Genomic DNA, 19,234 nt, shown 5'->3' with positions numbered 1-19,234 from the left:
CTGAAACTCCAGTTCCACATGCCAAAAGAATAGACTAGTTTCCACCTACCCAGGCACCCAAGCAAAAACCTGGACATCACTTTTTCTTCAACTTCAGTGACCACTTTTAACCAGTCACTGAGTATTGTTAATTCTGCCTTTTTTTTTTTTCTATCTCAGCTCTGTCCTCCTCTCCATTTTCACTATAACTTTTAAAAATATATTTTTTTATTGATTTCAGAGAGGAAGGGAGAGGGAGAGAGAGATAGAAACATCAATGATGAGAGAGAATCATTGACTGGCTGCCTCCTGCATGCCCCACATTAGGAAATCGAACCGTCACCTCCTGGTTCACAGGTCCACACTCAACCACTGAACCACACCAGCGGGGCTCACTATAACTTATGTAATTTAGGTTTGCATTATTCTTTGTCTAAAATGTTAGCTTTTTATATTGAAATTTTGCAAATATACATAGAGTGTAATGAACCCTTACATTTCCATCATCTGGATTTAATAGTTATAACTGTTTGCAATATTTATTTCATCTATTAGTTCTACCGCATTTTAGAGGAAATCCAGATATCATGACATCTCACTCATAAACACTTTAGTATGCTATTTTATATTACCATAGTAATGTTATCACACTAACAAAATTAACGATAGTGCCTTAATATTACCTAATACTTTGTCTTCCTACTTTTCTGTTTACAGTTGGTTTGAATCAGGATCCAAACAAGGTCCACATACTGCATGTAGTGGAAGCCTCTTGGATACCAAAATCGTCTCTCCCTTTGATCCTTCCCATTGACTTGTTGAAGAGATTGGGTCAGCTGTCTTAACTCACCTACATTTTTGCAGTTGTCTCCTATGATCTGTTTGCCTTTGGTCTTGCTCCTTCCCACCCTTCCCCAATCTGTCTTTCACACCGCCATCAAAGTCATCTTTCTAAAATGCATTTTGGATCATGTTATTTTCCTGCTTGAAACTCTTTCAGTGGTTCCCATGAACTGCCACAGCAAAATTCAAACTTCCTCCTTTATCATATAATGTTTTCACTGATAACTACCTAAATTTCCAATCTCACCTTTGGTGATACTTCCTCATACTATGCATGCCAAAAGTCATCCTCCTCTCCCCCGCCCCCAAAATAAAAGCCACACAAAAAGAAACCACACCAGGCTCACTCTCTGTCTGAATAGCATGTATTTGCCTCACTTCTACCTAGAAAATAACCTTTATTTCTTAAAGCTCAGCTCAAGTATCATCTCCACTATGACGTTTTTCTAATTCCTTAAACCCCAATGAAAGAAAATTGACCATCTCCTCCTTCCATCCTCACCCCCACAGTGCCCCACTGGACATAAGTGTTTGCACTGTTGGCTCCTCCTGAGGCTCCTTGAAGCTGGGTCCTACTCATTGTACTAGTCTTATCAGCCCCCAGATGCATAGAAAAAATGGGCTTTTAATAAATGTTTATGAGTAGGTGAACTAACAATAAATGAATGGTTTTGCATTGCAACCTCAGAAACAGTAGATCTGTTCCCAGAAGAAATTCCTAAAAGTCTCTCCTGCTAACAGCTCTTGAAGCGGTGGGCACAGTCAGACTTAGGTCAAGGTCAGGGCCATTCTTAATTGGAAGCAGGGCCCCAGACCTCCAGCCTGTTGAGTTCCATCCTGTGCCCCTATGAGAGTCATGTGGCTTTGGGTGACTCAGGTTCTATTACAAGACCATTGGCGTCTCAGTAAAGGGAAGCATTTCTGAAAACATAGTCCTTGGGTGAGGAGAATTCTTTCCTCAAAGAAAGTTTCTTTCCTGGTTAATATGATTTATTATCAAGCATAGTATAAACTGGGGAAATGCAGGTTAGTAACAAAGCTGATTAGCAGACTATTGTACACTGCCAGGTGTTTAAATTCTGTGAACTAATTTCATGACACTGTGCATGTCACCTCCCTCTCTCGGCCTGTGTTTTTCTAATCTTTCAAATGAAAACATTGGACTAAATGATCTCTAAGATCATTTCCAGCTCTATCATTTTATTATCTAATTCTTATATAATACCATTGTAACGTGTTTGACATGATAAAGGTTCGAGAATTATTGGTGGCATTTTACAGATGTGGAAACTGAGGGGAATGGGGCAAGGGATTTGTTTCTGACATATGGGGGTAGTGCAGGGCCTGAATCCTTCCCAAGCTCTGCTTCATTAGCAATCCATATTTCTTGGCTTCAGGCAGAGCTGCAGTATCTTTCTCTTTAGAAAAGCTGGTCTGCTTTGTCCCCCAGGGCTGCAGAAAAATACAAGGGTCAGAGTATTAACATGAAAAACATTAGAGCACACATTGCACTTCCACAGCCTATGAGGGTTTGAGTCTCATAGTAAGAAAAGACGGTGGTTCTGAGGCTGCGGGGGCATAGCAGGACGAGGCTGGAGGAGCAGAAGGAGAACAGATTTGAGCTGCTGGGAATACAGTATCTGTGGACTAGGATGGGGGTGGGGGCGCCGATCCCAAGGGCATAATGACAAGGTCAGCCTCATCTCTTCTCTCTGTTCTTGGCAACAGCCAGTCTAGCTAGAAAGAGCAATCTGTCAAGCCTAATTAGAGTAGAAGAAAGTGAACAATGGGCGCCCAGCTCTAAAATGACAGCTCAGTTTAATGGGGTGGAGGAGCTTGGGAGGGCTGCGTGCTTTGTGTGCTTGGAATTGGTCCCTTCAGATGTATCCTTGCTGAACTCAAACTGCAAAACAACTTAAACTGGATTCTTAATTTACTTGACCAGGAATCTTCAGGTGCCCAAGCTTTTTAACATATGCATATCAAGCAAAAGCAGAAGAGAACATGGCTGTTTCAAAGGTGAGGCTGTAGTTGAAAATAGTTACATCATATAGTGTGGACACTGCTGTGTGCATGCAACTGATATTTATTCATTTGCTCATGTTTCTTTTTTTTTGTGTTTAATTATATGGGTGGTATTAATGTTTCTCTTATTATTTTTGTAACCCTTTTTATTAAAAAGCTTATAATTGAATTCTTGAAATTTAAGAGCAGCCTGAAATTTCAGTAAGACTGCAAATAAGCACATTTTCAGATGCAAAAAATTAAATTATATTCTCAGCTTATGCTTTAAATGACCTATGTGATTTGGATATTTTAGTTCTTGCGTGAAAAGTGGGTTTCACAGGAAAGGGGTATATTTTATAAATGGAATCAAATACATATATTCCTTAAAATAAATACCTGAATATAGGTTATTGAAGCTTAGAAACTCTGTATGTGCATAGTCTAAAGACTCAAATAACAAAGGCCTATTTGTTATCAGCAAATATATCAAAGATTAATGTTTTTCTAATTTAATTATACCTCAATGTGGGGCACTTAAAGGTGTGAGAAAAATAATTTTCTGAAGTGGGAGAGAAAGAATGGGAAAAGAGTAAACACAAATGCAATTTAGAAGTTATAAGTCTCAGTTGGCATAATTTTGTTATTCTTTCCTGTGCATTATCTCATTTAATCCTGGAAGAACCCTATGAAGTATGTTACTATTATCTTCACTCCATAGATAAAGGAAAGTAAGGCCCTGAAAAAAATTAGCCCAAGGTTACAGAGAATTGCAGAGTCAGGCCTTGAACCCAATCATCTGGCTCCAAGTCTAGTGTATTTCTCAGCACTGCATTTCTGGTAGAGTCAGGAGATATTACATTCTAAAAATCATCCCATTTATTATAATAATGCCAACATGAGGACTTTCTTCTAATCTACTGATCTCTTATGGACCTGAATGAGGCCGTGGATTTTAGTTTGGTGTATGTGTACCTCTTACCTTTACTGCGTGTTGTTAAACCTTTATTTTCTAACAGCAGCACTTGTTTCTTTTCTGTCCTTCCCCCCCTCCCCTTTTACATACACGTATTTGAATAAATTATTTTGTACAAAGGTAAAGGAAAAGTCTGACAATGCTATGCACCTCCCCTTGGACCCAGTCCTCTCCCCAGAGAAACCAGTTATTTGGGGTATAACAAACTTGTTTCCTATGTGTGTTTGTATCATTATTTTGTGTGTATGACTTTTGAAAACATAAATGGTACCATGCTGTACTTTTCATTCTGTAACTTGCTTTTTATATTTTTTAACTTTATATGCCTGCTGAAGAGCTTTTCATGGCAGTATGTTTAAATCTAATTCGTTGCTTTTAATTGTTATGTAGCATTTTATGCACTGTCACTTTTACTGTTTCCTCTCTACATTGCCTCCGATTTTAAATGCCTTAGTGACACAGCAAGTCAACATTTAACCATATTTGTTTTTATGGGGTACGTAGAGACAGGCATAAGCTTTAAGGCTCATTGGAGTGTTCATTAGTAAGAAAGGAAGAAAATGTAAAAAGCGCCCTGAGCTGAGCTGGGAGGCCTAGGGCAGGCACAGTGTTATCATAGCTTTGTTACCTCTCAGGTGCAGAATTTTAGCATTCACTTTTTCCTGAACTCACCTGTTCTCCAGAGATATATTTCTTATATGTAAGAAATAGTCCCCAGCTGGTGGGCTCAGTGGTTAAGCGTCAAGCTATGAACCAGAAGGTCATGGTTTGATTCCCAGTCAGGGCACATGCCTAGGTTTTGGGCTTGATCCCCCGTGTGGGGTGTGCAGGAGGCAGCCAATCGATGATTCTCATCATTGATGTTTCTATCTCTCTGTCCTTCTTTCCTCCCTGAAATCAATCAAAATATAAAAAGAAGAGAAAAAAGCTCTACTTCTTTCAGAGCAAACTTAAAAAAAATAGTAATAACACATTTGACAGGGTGCTGTGAGGATGAAATGAGAATGCATGAGAAACCACACATACTGAGACATATAAGTTATGAATTGGGTTTGCTTACCCTTTTCCCTCTCTCTCCTTCCCTCTTCAGATATTCTGTTGTCAGGTAATTCCTCAAAGAAGGGTAGTTAGTACCTGGAGCTATGAATATTGCTATTAGACATTCAGGAGCAGGAATGTTCCTTTGGAAACTGACAGGTCTCTGGATTCAAGTCCTAATGTGGCTATTTATGAGTCGCGTGACTTGGGTAATGTTTTGTTGTATATAAAGTAAGGGTAGTAATCATAGTAAACGTAGCCTCTACAGGTATGGTTTAAAGGAGATATGTATGTAAAGTTTCTGGTATATAGGAAAGTTAGCAGCCGTCACTCTTAAGTCAGAGAAGTTGCAATATCCTCATTTCTGTTTTCCGTCTATAAAATATCACTATCCAGTTTCCTCAGATGTGACAATAAAGGCAGGCCTAATCTCAGGATTAAAGTGCAACCATTCATTGTTCCTTTTTCCATAATTTCTTTTTTTTTAAAAGCACGTATTCCCTAAGTGCCTACTGCATGTCTAATACCCCGCTGAGTCCTGTGTGAAACATAAAGGAAGTGCTGGCAGTTAAGATGAAGTGCCTTAATGTGCAAGTGAACACTGGGAAGAACTTTGAACCTGCCAAGTGAAGGCATTCTGTAATACGCTCTCTGGGTAACAGTTAATAACATAAACACAGGGTAGTGTTATGGATATACATGCCCAGTGGCTATTTTATCAAAATTTTCTATTAATTACAAAGGTGTATGCATATATACCTTTAACACCTGCTTATCTGTTCCTTACCTAGCTTCAGGATTATTTGGAAGCTGACCTGGGTCTCATCTATAGAACTTGAGCCATTAGATCATAGGCTGACACGGGGCTGGTTTCCTGGCTGGGGCTGCTCTCACTTCCTCTTGAGAGTGCTGGCAATGCGGCTGCCAGGAGCTGCTGAGCGGCTGCTCTGAGCCACATGCCCCAAGGCTCAGTTGAGTAGAAATGTGCAGATATATTCCAGAAAAAATAGCTGATATTTAGTGAGCAGATTAAAATCCCCAAAGAATAGGAACTGTCTTAAAGAGCCTGTGGATGCCATGTGAAGGGACTGAAAGTACCCGTTTTGATGGTGTGTGTGTGTGTGTGTGTAAATTCCCAGGAAACAAACCTACAGTATTTCTAAAATGTCAGCCTAGTCCATCTCAGCCCACTAATCTTTTTTCTGTGGTGTGTGTAAACCAATTCCAGCAGGCCCCAGTGGACATAAAAGGCCATCTCAACTGTCAAGTGTAGAAGCCACATGTGGCTTTTGTTTTAAAATCAGTCCAGAGATCTGGTCAGGTAGTTTGGTTAGTTAAAGCGTCATCCCGATATATCAAAGCTATGGGTTCGATCCCCTGTCAGGGCTCATACAACAATCAACCAGTGAATGCATAAATAAGTGGAACAACAAAAATCTCTCTCTGTCTCTCAAATCAATAAATTTTAAAAATAAATGTTTAATCATTCCAGGCAGCAGATGCTTTGAGTGCTTGGAGAATGGCATGCTTATTCAGGAACAAGCACCCTTTGTCTTAATTCCACACTTAAATTAGGGATAGACAATTCTGAATGTTTTTAGGTTTAAAGGAGCTATGTTAAATCATTCTTATAAGAAAAAAAAATCACAGTGTGAAAAGGTGTAATTTTCCGAGAGCCCTTATACTGCTGAAGGGGTTTCTTAGCAGACAAAGGAATTCACTCACTAAACCCTACCTCTGTGAAGACTCTTAAGTGTAAGGTGCAGGGCCTGTAATTATTAGGTTAACTGGGATTCAAAACGTCTTTGTCTCTACCAACCTTTCTGAAGGTTGGGTGAGTTATTTATTTATTTTTATTTTTTTAAGTGACGCTCAGACAGGCATAGCCCCGGGAAATGACCCTTTTATTTTTAATTTTATTTGATAAAGAGATGCACCTTTCTGAAATTTTTGCCTTGAAACCCAGAATAAAAATGTACAGCATGTGAGAATTTTATAGTTTGACCCTGCTTTTTACTAGCAGAGTTCAGGGCTCCAAAAATATGCTTTTCAAATCATTACTGGCAATGAATTTATTTTGCCCTTTCTGCAAGAGGTAAAAGCAGCTGGTTTATGAAACTTGAGAGAGCCGGCTTTCCAAAGAAGAACAAAGAGAAAGCGGGCACCCCTCCCCCTTGGAGAAGCCTCTTGGCTTTGTCTGAGCTGACTGACTCCCTCTGAGGACTGCGGCAGGGAGGCTTAGGGCCGGGCCTCTGCGGATTAGTTTAGTAACACTTGGTTCAGCAGTCCTGGGGCTGTGGGAAGATGTGTGCCTGTCTGCACACTATTAATGCGATCAGCTGTCCTGCTTACGCATCCTCTCCCCCAAGGGCACTTTATAACACAGTAACACCTAGGGAGACATTCCTCTCCTTCACTTCAGTTTCTCTGCGAATAAACACATCAGGCATCATCTTGGATCCTGTCCCTGGACAAGAAAAAAAATTCAGAGATGTTCAAAATGCAAAGTACAGTGGCTGAGAGTGAGAGAAAGAGATAGCACATTTAGTCTGGTAATAGCTGTGGTCCAGCTCTGACAAAATACTGCTCACATTTCCTGTATACCTGTTGAAAGTTAGGATTAATTTCTAGATAGCTATTTCAGAGTTTATCCAAAAGAGAGAACAGCCAGGTGCTATTGAACCCCAGAAACCTCCGCTTCTCACTGACACATGGACTTTCCAATCTGCTGCACACAGGCCGACATTTCTTCCTTGGGACTCTGCTGCACCTACCTTACAATGGCCCTGCTTCACCTTCTCCCATCCCCTTTGTCTATAGCTAATGTAAATCCTTTCAGAATGGCTCACATCTTTCTCCCCATACCTGAGGTATAAAAACACTCGCAAAACTCCATAACGATGGACATATTGTCTTTTCTACCTAGCCAGGCTCCCTGTAGTTTAGACTCCAGGCCCTAAGACCAGTCTTCTTTTTTGCTAGCAATGACCTAATAAAATTTTTCTCCTAAAAAGATTTTTAGCTGTGCCAGTTAAAATGTTTAACACTCTGATTCACTACGTTACCATATATCCATTCCTCTTTGTCCTCCGGACACAGCTCTCAGTGGTGCTCATCGGCTTGGATTCAGATTGTGAAGACTACATACAGCCCAAGTGGCCATGTACAGGACTTGGGAGCCCAACCTTTCTTCTCCTGGACCCCCAAGAAGACTTCTGTTCCAGTTATATTCCTAATTATGGTGTTTCTGATGCTACTGGACGAAAGAAAAGGCCCTGTTTTGAACCAATGCCTATAATTTATGCCTACAGCTACGCCCTGTTGGAAGCTGGGAATTTTCATGTCACAGAACAGAGATCTGATACACAACAGGACTAGTCCAAATTGTTACCAACTGAAGGGTAGGTTCTTGTTTTCCCCTAGATAGAAATCATGGGAGGGAACGAACAGAAAAGATTTCTTAAACTTTAGAGGGAAGAGACCAAAGCTTGATGCATCAAGAGAGCACACACAGGAAGTGGATGTGGCTCTCCAACTTCTGCCGAATCTGCATTTATATAGCACCGAGCGAGTCCCTTTCCTGGTTGATCTTTCAGGTCTCTCTTTTGGAGGGCTGGCATTGGCTGGAGAAAGTGCTGTAGGGCTACATGCTTTGACATACTACACGTCTCATTAGCATCTTAAATCTCCATACAGGAGTGTGTGTTTTCCTATTATAAAGAGCAAAAGTCACATGAGGATAGTCTTAAGAACTACTGTGGAAGCGCAATTTCAGGGACTCTCCCTTAGCCTGATTGCATCTTGTCTTCAATGGAAAGCATCCCTAGACCTGTGTTTTTATTGGTAGGGGGAGAAACGGTATGCTGCTATTCTGGCTTTGTGGTTGAATCCAGGCCCCTATCACTTTCTTGCAGGTGGCCTCCTTCAAAATGAAACTGTCCACTTATGGGTCTTCATTCCCTTACTAGAAGAAAGCAGAAATGTACAATTCTTACACTTAACGCAGTCTCTATAAGTGCAAGGGACAAAAGGTTATTAGCACATCATTTGGGCAACCTGAAGGACAGGGCTCTAGAAGCGAAAGCATCAGCTTAATGAAGGGCAACATAAAGCTCTATGCAGTATAAAAACCGGGAAGCTGCACGTTGGCATCATCTTGCAGGTCACAATTCCCAGCAATCACGCTGGCTCAAGAGCAGAAGTGCAAGTCATCTTTCTGTGCTTCAGCCATAGGGGGAGAAAGGTGGTACCACAATTCTTTCCCAGTGGGTGACGATGACGTGTTCTAAGCAGACGGTTGCAGAGGCTCCTGTCAAATGAGTGAAGAGGAAAAGGACGTGGGGAGAGGAGGAGGGACTCTAAAATGGCACTGCAACAATCCTGGAATAAAAATGAGGGGGCATAATGAGAAATAAGCACAATCACCTTTGAAACTCAACCCCCTGCCCGTCCCCCCCCCCTCCCAATTTGCTTCTGATAACCTCTTTTAATATTTTGTAAACAACGTAAAGCAGGATAAGATAAATGAAAGAGAGCCCCTACCAGGTTCTATTTTTCACTCTCCTTTAGAATTGTCCTAACGATTATACCACAAAAATCAATCCACTCTGTTTAAGCTTTAGGAAGCATTAAAAACAGACAAATCCTCTGAAACTTTGTATACCAAAACCATTTTAGGCCTCTAGGTTTCTCTTCTCAAGACAAAGGCTGCTCTGGTTGTACGCATGACTTTCAGTTTTGTTTGGTGAGGCATTACGTGCTGCGCCCTGAATGCAACCATGTTTGGAAGCTTGCGGGTCTAAGCGTCCCGGGAGCGACGCCACAGGCCTTGGCTCCCCTTTTTCACCAGCAGACGGCGCTGTGCTCGGGGCTCCGGCGGCCGCCGCCCTGCCCCCACGAAGTCACTTCCGCCCCCGCCCAGCGGAGCTGCCATCCGCCACGCCTTGCTGGTCTTTTCAGAGGCAGCCTGCGCTGCCTGCTAACATTTCTGAACCACTGTGCCCTTAAGAAAGTTTATGATACGTGATAACTTGCTTGTTGGATCCTTTGAAAGAGTGGAAATCTTAAAAAAACATATTTGGGATTGCGTAATCACTGAATTTTTAAACAACTCAAATGATTTCAACTGAGTAAAATAAAGATATCCTCTGATGTGTGTGTGTGTGTGTGTGTGTGTGAGAGAGAGAGAGAGAGAAAGAGAGAGAGAGAGAGAGAGAGAGAGAGAGAGAGAGAGAGAGAAACATATATATATATGTTGAAAATTAAAATGCTTAAAAAAAAATTCTCCTTCCTGTTTATTCCAGACTCCTGCAGGCTTAGAGAGCAACTCGCGAAAATTCAGCTACGGCGCCATCTGCTGGACGCTCCGCGACGCTGCAAGGCCCTGCCCGGGAAGGAGAGATCGCGTTGCAGGTGAAGGCCCAGCCTTTGCCCAGGAAAGACTGGCACCAAGGTAGCATTTACATGTAGTCAGCTTATCAAAAATGAAACTAAATTGTCCCTCTACAAGAAAATGATCTCAGTTCTGAGAAGCCCCCGGGCATAAATGAAGTGGCATATGTTTTTTAGGTGTCCTCTTAGTAAAACCTGGGGCTTTGGAGGAGGCGTAATTCATTTCATTACAGTTGCAGGGCTGAAAACTAAAACTGTATTTTCCATCACTGTACACAGAGAAATATCAGGAACAGAAGTTACAATGTGTTTGTTCCCCTGAATGGAACTGATTTTGCTGAATGGAACGAATTTTAAAAGTGAAGAGGGTGACAGAAATAAAGTTAATCTGGGAGTGGGGAGGTGCTAAAATGTGACCTTGGCCGTGTTTGTTATAAAGTCACTAAGCCCTGCTACCATTTTCCAAACTCTTTTTTTTTTTTAATTTTCTCACCTCTTTTATTTATTTATTTTTAATTTAATAAATCTTTATTGTTCAGATTATTACAATTGTTCCTCTTTTTTCCCCCATAGCTCCCCTCCACCCGGTTCCCACCCCACCCTCTGCCCTTACCCCCCCCCCCCCCACTGTCCTCATCCGTAGGTGTACGATTTTTGTCCAGTCTCTTCCCCCACCCCCACACCCCTTTCCCCCCGAGAATTGTCAGTCCACTCCCTCTCTATGCCCCTGGTTCTATTATATTCACCAGTTTATTCTGTTCATCAGATTTTTATTATTCACTTGATTTTTAGATTCACTTGTTGATAGATATGTATTTGTTGTCCATAATTTTTATCTTTACCTTTTTCTTCTTCTTCCTCTTCTTAAAGAATACCTTCCAGCATTTCATAAAATACTGGTTTGGTGGTGATAAACTCCTTTAGCTTTTTCTTATGTGTGAAGCTCTTTATCTGACCTTCAATTCTGAATGATAGCTTTGCTGGGTAGAGTAATCTTGGTTGTAGGTTCTTGCTCAATTCATCACTTTGAATATTTCTTGCCACTCCCGTCTGGCCTGCATAGTTTCTGTTGAGAAATCAGCTGACAGTCGTATGGGTGCTCCCTTGTAGGTAACTAACTGTTTTTCTCTTGCTGCTTTTAATATTTTCTCTTTGTCTTTTGCTCTTGGCATTTCAATTATGATGTGTCTTGGTGTGGTCCTCTTTGGATTCCTTTTGTTTGGGGTTCTCTGTGCTTCCTGGACTTGTAAGTCTATTTCTTTCACCAGGTGGGGGAAGTTTTCAGTCATTATTTCTTCAAATACGTTTTCAATATCTTGCTCTCTCTTCTTCTGGCACCCTCACAATTCTGATGTTGGTACGCTTGAAGTTGTCCCAGAGACTCCTTACACTATCTTCATATTTTTGGATTCTTTTTTCTTTTTGCTTTTCCAGTTGGGTGTTTTTTGCTTCTTTGTATTTCAAATCTTTGACTTGATTCTTGTGATCCTCTAGTCTGCTGTTAGATCTCTGTATAATATTTTTTTCTTTCAGTCAGTGTATGATTAATTTCTAGTTGGTCCTTTTTCATATCCTTGAGGGTCTCACTAAATTTATCAGCCTTTTCTAGAAAATTCTTGAAAAACCTCATAACCGTGGTTTTGAACTCTATATCCATGCTTTCCTCCATTTCTTTCATTTGTGGTCTGTTTGTTTGTCTCTGCATTTTGGCTGCTTCCCTGAGTTGATAGAGTGGCTTTGTGTGGTAGGTGTCCTATAGGGCCCAGTGGCTCAGCCTCCCCAGTTACCTGAGGTGGACACTCAGTGCACCCCTTTGTGGGCTGTGTGCACAGTCTTGTTGTAGTTAAGCCTTGATTGTTGTTGGTATCACTGGGAGGAATTGGCCTCCAGGCCAATTGGCTGTAAGAATCAGCTGTGTCTACGCTGGGAGAACTTCTGTGCTAGAGACACCCTTATGAGACAAGACTTGCAAGAGCCCCTGTGCTCAGCTTGGATGGGGTGGAGTCTCAGAGCAAAGCAGACAGCATTGGTTTCCCGTCAGCCCTGCCCTAATAGGCCCCTGTGTCTCAGTGTCCCGTGGTAATTGCTGCAAGCACCTCTGAGAGAAAGCTGCCCTTGAGTTCCACCCGCTGCCAGACAGTCCAGTTTCTCCCGAATGAGTCTGGGTCCCCAGAATCTCGCCCGGAACTGGAGTTCAGTGCAGTCGGGAGCTTTTGTCTCCCTCCCACTTGAGAAAGCCAGCCGCGCACTCAGTTGACCGCCCTCTCTGTGCGCGCGCCTTGATACCTCTGCCTTCCACAGTTCCTCTGAGTCTCAGTGTGCTTTTCTCTTTCCTTCTAATTGTAGAATTTCCACTCAGCCAGCCTTTCTGTGGTTCTGGATGATGTCCGTTTTGTCTTTTAGTTGTAGTTTTGAAATTGTTGTGCGAGGCCACAGTTTAGGTGTTTACCTATGCCGCCATCTTGGTTTCTCCTCTCTCTCTCTCTCTCTCTCTTTTTTTTTTTTTTTGTCTAAAGTTTTACATATGTCTCCTTTTTCCCCAATTGACCCCCCCCCCCCCCGTCCCTCACCAGCCAGCCATTCCCACCCCCGCATTTTCCAAACTCTTAAGTCTGTTCTGATTTACTTGATAAATATTTTCTATTTAGGAGACTTCAGAGGCTTTCCACATAAGGGTCTAAACCCATTTGCAAGCATATTTATATACATCAATATAAACCTATCTTCACCATTGTTGCAAACTTTTTAAAGGCCATAATCAGATCATTTCATAATACATGTAAGATCATTATGCCCTGCACCTTAAACTTATACAGTGCTATATGTCAATTATCTCTCAATAAAACTGGAAAAAAGAAAGAAAGGGCCCTAGCTGGTTTGGCTCAGTGGATAGAGCATTGGCCCGTGAACTGAAGGGTCCCGGGTTCGATTCCGGTCAAGGGCACATGCCCAGGTTGTGGGCTCGATCCCCAGTGTGGGGTCTGCAGGAGGCAGCCAATCAATGATTCTCTCTCATCATTGATGTTTCTATCTCTCCCTCTCCTTTCCTCTCTGAAATCAATAAAAATATATTTTAAAAAATAAATAAATAAAGGAATCACTTTCCTCCTGTACTTACTAACATTGACCTCCAATTTGGCTGCCTTCCCTCCTTGTGTTTGCAGCATATAATCCCCATCTTATGTGAATGTGCACGTTTCTAGGGTCCTTCATTTTCACTGAATTCTTAGAACCTAAGGAGGACACCAGAAGAGTTCATGAGCAGCACTGGTGGGCAGAATTTGCTTCGGCCCTCTCTGTTGCCAGTTGCCTAAATTAAGAGCTGCACCCAGTTCAGATCCTCTGCCAATCGAGTGAGCTGGGAGAAGGAATAGTGTCCAAGCCAAACCCATTTCAAGCCATGATACCAGCCCCACTTGGTCAGGCGTCATGTGTCCCTCCACGTTCCTCCATGTAGCCACAGACTGCATGGCTAGTGGGGCCAGCAGCAAAACAAGATGTCTGGGATTCTGCTGAGGGTTGAAATGATGACAATCATTTGTTCTTTGTATTTTGCTTTTGCTACCTAGATTTAGCCTCCACAGTGTACTAATATCAAATGTGTATTGCCGAAAGGTAAGACACTCATCACCCTTACCCAGAGGTGCTGGAAACCAATCATTGTCTCACTAATTAGAAAGGTGTGGACAAGGAACCTTGGAAGGCTGGTCAACCTTGAAGCTCTGAAAGGTCAGAGCCAACCACTCCCTATCTAATTGAGACAATGGTAATTGAGGCAACTCCCCCATCTTGTAATCATGTAAATCCTTACTGATATGATAATCCGCTTATTACCTGCTTAAGGGCTATGGGTGTTTCCCAAAGCTGCTTAAGGGTAATGGGTGTATCCCATAGCCTCAATAAAAGGGATAGCAAGGCCAGAGCCTAGGGTAGTCCTCCCACTAGAGGTGGGCTCCCGCCTGGCCCCCCAATATTTCCAAATTAATACTTTTCTAGTCTCTCTCTTCATTTGTGTGCGGCCTTCTCCAGAACCTGAACCCTGAACCGGAACCCTGAACCACGCAGGACGTGAAAGGGGTTCCCACACAGAGGTGTGCTACTGGATGCTTACAACCAACTCTCAAAAGAAAGCCCTGGCTTTCAGTGTTAAATATCTATATATATAAAAGCCTAAGCGACCATCACAACAGAAACAACCTAACGGACGTCTGAACAGGCTGTGTGGGGTGAATAGGCCGACGGGGGTTAGTGAGGGCCAACCAAATGACTGACCTGCGGGCTGCGTGGGGAGACCAGGCCAGCAGGGGGCTTAGTGATGGACAACCAAACGACTGACCTGCAGGCTGCGTGGGGAGACCAGGCCGGTAGGGGCGTTAGTGAGGGACGACCAAACGACTAAGCAGTGGGCTGCGTGGGGCGACCAGGCCGGCAGGGGGGTTAGTGAGGGATGACCAAACAACTGAACAGCAGGCTGTGTGGGACAACCAGGCCGGCAGAGGGGGCAGTGAGGGGCGACCAGGCCAGCAGGCGGGGCAGTAAGGAATGACCAGGCCAGTGGGGGGGAGTTAGGGGCGACCAGGCCGGCGGGGCGGGGGGGGCAGTTAGGAGTGATCAGGCAGGCAGGCAGCCAGTGGTCCTGGATTATGAGAAGGGATCGGGCCTAAACCGGCAGTCGGACATCCCTCAAGGGGTCCCGGATTGGAGAGGGTACAGGCTGGGCTGAGGGGAACCCCCCACCCCCGTGCATGAATTTTGTGCACCAGGCCTCTAGTATATATATAAAGAAATAAAGGCCATAATCAGAAAATGCTTGGGGAACTGGTAGAAATAATAATTGTAGAGCAGAATTACAGTTGGCCCACCCATCTGGAAAAATATGGTATCACTGATAGGAAACATTTATAATGGAAAAATATCCAACACGGGTCTGAGCCTGCAGAACTTGATAATAACTTTTTTTTTAATATATTTTATTGATATTTTACAGAGAGGAAGGGAGACGGATAGACAGTTAGAAACATCGATGAGAGAGAAACATCGATCAGCTGCCTCCTGCACGCCCCCTACTGGGGACGTGCCCGCAACCAAGGTACATGCCCTTGACCGGAATCGAACCTGGGACCTTTCAGTCCGCAGGCTGACGCTCTATCCACTGAGCCAAACCGGTTTCGGCTTGATAATAACTTTTTAACAAAAATAAGTTTGTGTGTTCTGGGATGAATTTATAATCGTTTTCCTGAAAGAGATGAAATAGCTTTACCAACAATATAGCCTGTTGGAACCTCACTGGTTATGGAGTCCTTGGGGTCCATGTCACATGACTTCCGTATATAGTCAATGTTTATAAGGACAGCCTTTGGTGCTTCAATAACTAAGCTGTCATGAGTGAGACCTACTGATTCTACTGCCATAGTGAATAGTGTCCTAGAGATAATGTTAACCTGCATATGGGTACTTGAAGAAGAAAACAGGATGAGAAATAAAATAAAAATCTATTGTGATGGTACATGGGTGGACTGTATCAGAGAACTAGAAGACTGAGTACATTTTCCATTTTGAAGGAACAAAGAGTTATTAGGAACTGAATTGTGACCAGTACAGGAAATATTTGATGCCTAATGCCACATCTGTCACACCTCTCTAATATTGTATTTGTAGAGGAAAGTCTTTCATAGAAATAAATAGCTTGATAACAAATCAGCATTGTGAGTGGTGGCATGAAGTGGAGAATTGTACATCTCTCAGGGAAGTGCCTCCAAGGCTCTCGCTTGGGGATCAGAGGTGGAGCAGTGAGAACCAGATACCTTAGCCCTCAGTCTCTTCTGTGTAGTACAAGGCAGTCCTGGAAACAGAATGTTTTCTCTTTTGTGGTTCTCCTTGTTTCATTTTGTTTGTTTAGAGGGTGGCTCCACCCTCAGAACAAGCCACATATACTGTATAAACTACCTGTCAGTTTCTTCACAGACATCCCAAGAGTATTCACTGAGCACTATTTCTGGTTAACCCTATATAAAAAGACTACCCATTCCCCCAGCAATTGAGGTTGGGGTTCAAATATTTTGTGTTTGGCAAATAGTGAGGGAAAATTTTTCTGGAGATGACCTCTCCCTTGACTTTTAGCCTGTTCTAAATTAGGCCTTTGAGAGAATGTGACCATTCTCTCAAAAACATGAAATAGATTGAACTTGGTAGAAATTTATATCTGGACCCTAGAATTAGGTAACTGTGTCTCCTATGGTCAAAATCCTGACTTCACAGAGGAATTGCTTTAACAATGCCGATCCAACTCACTTTTGTTCTCTCAGCGTAGATCAGTCCTCTTCTCTCCCTTCCCTACAAAATGTCAGACTGACTCCTGTGTATCATTAGGGTTTGGCTTTTTGGCCACTTCCTCTGAGATTTCCTTGACACCCTCCCCCAAGGCTGAGTTCCCAACAACCTCAGGGTTCCCCGTCATAGCTCTGTCATACCATATTGTTGCTGCTTATCTGTCTGTCTCCCATGCTAGAATCTCATGGTCTATGAAAATTGGGCCAAGGCTATTATGATGTTCATTTTCATCCTCAATGCCTAATTAGTGCCACAGATCAAGCAGGTGTTAGACAGGAATTCAGCACACTCACAGAGATGGGAGGGAAGGGTATTTCCCATGGAGGAACTGGCATAACTACGCCCACAGGTAGAGTGCCCAGGGGCATGAGTGTGGTGTGGCTAAAGCCTGAGGAGGACTGACAGGAGATGAGCTGGAAAAGAGTAGGGTGATTATGAACATTGTGAGTGTTAGCTTACGATAGTGGTCATCAGAAGCTGAAATAGTTACAAATGATGACATTTAAGGTATATTGTCTGTTGGGTGTTATGCATATATTTTCATCCATAATGTGGAGCCACAGATGTAGCCCATTCCACTTGTGGAAAATATAGTCTATAGTCAAACTGGTCAGTTAATTAGACTTAATTTGTATCAGAAAAGAAGTTTAGCTTCATTTTTAAAGTAAAAGCACTATCTTACTACAAGTTCTTCTACAACCTCACTTGTAACTTCTAATTCTAAGACAGTCATTGTCCAAGGCACAGAGACTTGCCAGGAATTTGTCCAGGATAAAAGAAGGCATTGCCCTGCCAGTGTTTCTTACTTAAACTTTCAAGAGGTTCTCTTTCAGGGGTGATGCATTCTCAAGTCATTCCTTCGTTTGGGGACAAAGCACAGTTCAGGATGGCTGAGGGTTGTCTTTCTGTTGTGAAAAGCCAGAGCAGTTGGGAAGGGGAGGCTGGAAAATAGAAATCGGTTCAATGCCAGCCATTCCCAGGCACATCACTTTCAGGAGAGGGACCTTTGGTGGGTTTAGTATCTGGAAACTGACCTCCTTAATACTACCTATGCTGGGGGAGAAACCAAGCAGCATAGGTAAACACGTGAACTTGCTGCCTTGCACAACAACTTCAAAACTACAACTAAAAGACAAAATGGACGTCATCCAGAACCACAGGAAGACTGGCTGAGTGGAAATTCTACAACTAGAAGGAAAGAGCAAAGCACACTGAGACTCAGGGGAGCTGCAGGAGGCAGAGGTATGGAGGCGCACGCATGGAGAGGGAGGCGCATGCGCAGAGAGGGCTGTCTTTTTCAAGCCGGAGGGAGACACAAGCTCCTGACTGCTCTGAACTCCAGTTACGGGCAAGACTCTGGGGACCCAGACTCATACGGGGAGAAACAGGACTGTCTGGAAGCGGGCAGAACTCAGGGCGGCTTTCTCTCAGAAGTGCTTGCAGCGACTACCAAGGGGACACTGAGACCCGGGGGCCTCTTAGGGTAGGGCTGATGGGAAGCCATTGCTGTTTGCTCTGCCCTGAGACTTCGCCCCACCCAAGCTGTGCGCAGAGGCTTTTGCATATGAATGGTCTGGTTCCTTGAATTCTAAACTTACCTATCAAACTGCAGCTGAGTCAGAGAGACCCAGAACATCCAAAAGAAGGCCCAGGCCCCACAACAGCTTGCATTGCTTCACAGCGGGGCCTCATCTGGGCACCTCCAAAACCCAAACAAAGAAGAGGAATCTGCAGATCTCTCCGTAGCTCCTGCTGGGTGGCCTCAGGCAGAGGCTAAATTAGCACCTCCTTGGAGATCCAAGAGCTAGTGTACCCAGTGGTCAGAGTGGGACCATCCAGATTACAACTCCTCAGATCCATGAGGGACAGACTCAGTGAGCACCAAAGCCCCACTGAAGCAAGTCTTGCCTCATAAGGGTGTCTCCAGCACAGAAGTTCTCCCAGCATAGACACAGCTGATTCTCACAGCCAATTGGCCTGGAGGCCAATTCCTCCCAGTGATACCAACAACAATCAAGGCTTAACTACAACAAGACTGTGCACACAGCCCACAAAGGGGTGCACCAAGAGTGTCCACCTCAGGTAACTGGGGAGGCTGAGCCACTGGGCCCTATAGGACACCTAGCACACAAAGCCACTCTATCAACTCAGGGAAGCAGCCAAAATGCGGAGACAGACAAACAGACCACAAATGAAAGAAATGGAGGAAAGCAAACGACTGGATATAGAGTTCAAAACCACGGTTATGAGGTTTTTCAAGAATTTTCTAGAAACCGCTGATAAATTTAGTGAGACCCTCAAGGATATGAAAAAGGACCAACTAGAAATTAATCATACACTGACTGAAATAAAGAATAATATACAGAGCCGAAACCGGTTTGGCTCAGTGGATAGAGCGTCGGCCTGCGGACTGAAGGGTCCCGGGTTCGATTCCAGTCAAGGGCATGTACCTTGGTTGCAGGCACATCCCCAGTGGGGAGTGTGCAGGAGGCAGCTGATCGATGTTTCTCTCTCATCGATGTTTCTAGCTCTCTATCCCTCTCCCTTCCTCTCTGTAAAAAATCAATAAAATATATTTAAAAAAAAAAAAAAAGAATATACAGAGATCCAACAACAGACTAGAGGATCACAAGAATCAAGTCAAAGATTTGAAATACAAAGAAGCAAAAAAGA

General features: G+C 43.2%; 1 protein-coding gene across 5 annotated transcripts in view; it reads left to right on the top strand.

The window, feature by feature from the left end:
• Positions 1–19,234, top strand: part of TUBA1C (tubulin alpha 1c) — a 98,869-nt gene that overhangs the window by 37,408 nt on the left and 42,227 nt on the right. For 2 of the 5 annotated variants that reach the window (XM_080662841.1, XM_080662840.1), the window contains exons 1-3: positions 2,296–2,514; positions 2,768–2,841; positions 10,144–10,292. The gene's annotated coding sequence lies outside the window, so the exon portion shown is untranslated. Of the gene's footprint in view, positions 1–2,295; positions 2,515–2,767; positions 2,842–8,151; positions 8,242–10,143; positions 10,293–19,234 lie in introns of those variants that run through there. The other 3 variants (XM_080662842.1, XM_080662844.1, XM_080662843.1) reach the window with 3 other exon arrangements.

Source organism: Plecotus auritus, assembly GCF_963455305.1.
Source record: "Plecotus auritus genome assembly, chromosome: 3".
NCBI lineage: Eukaryota > Metazoa > Chordata > Mammalia > Chiroptera > Vespertilionidae > Plecotus > Plecotus auritus.
The sequence above is the reverse complement of the archived record's forward strand: the minus strand, read 5'-3'. Positions and strand labels throughout refer to the sequence as shown.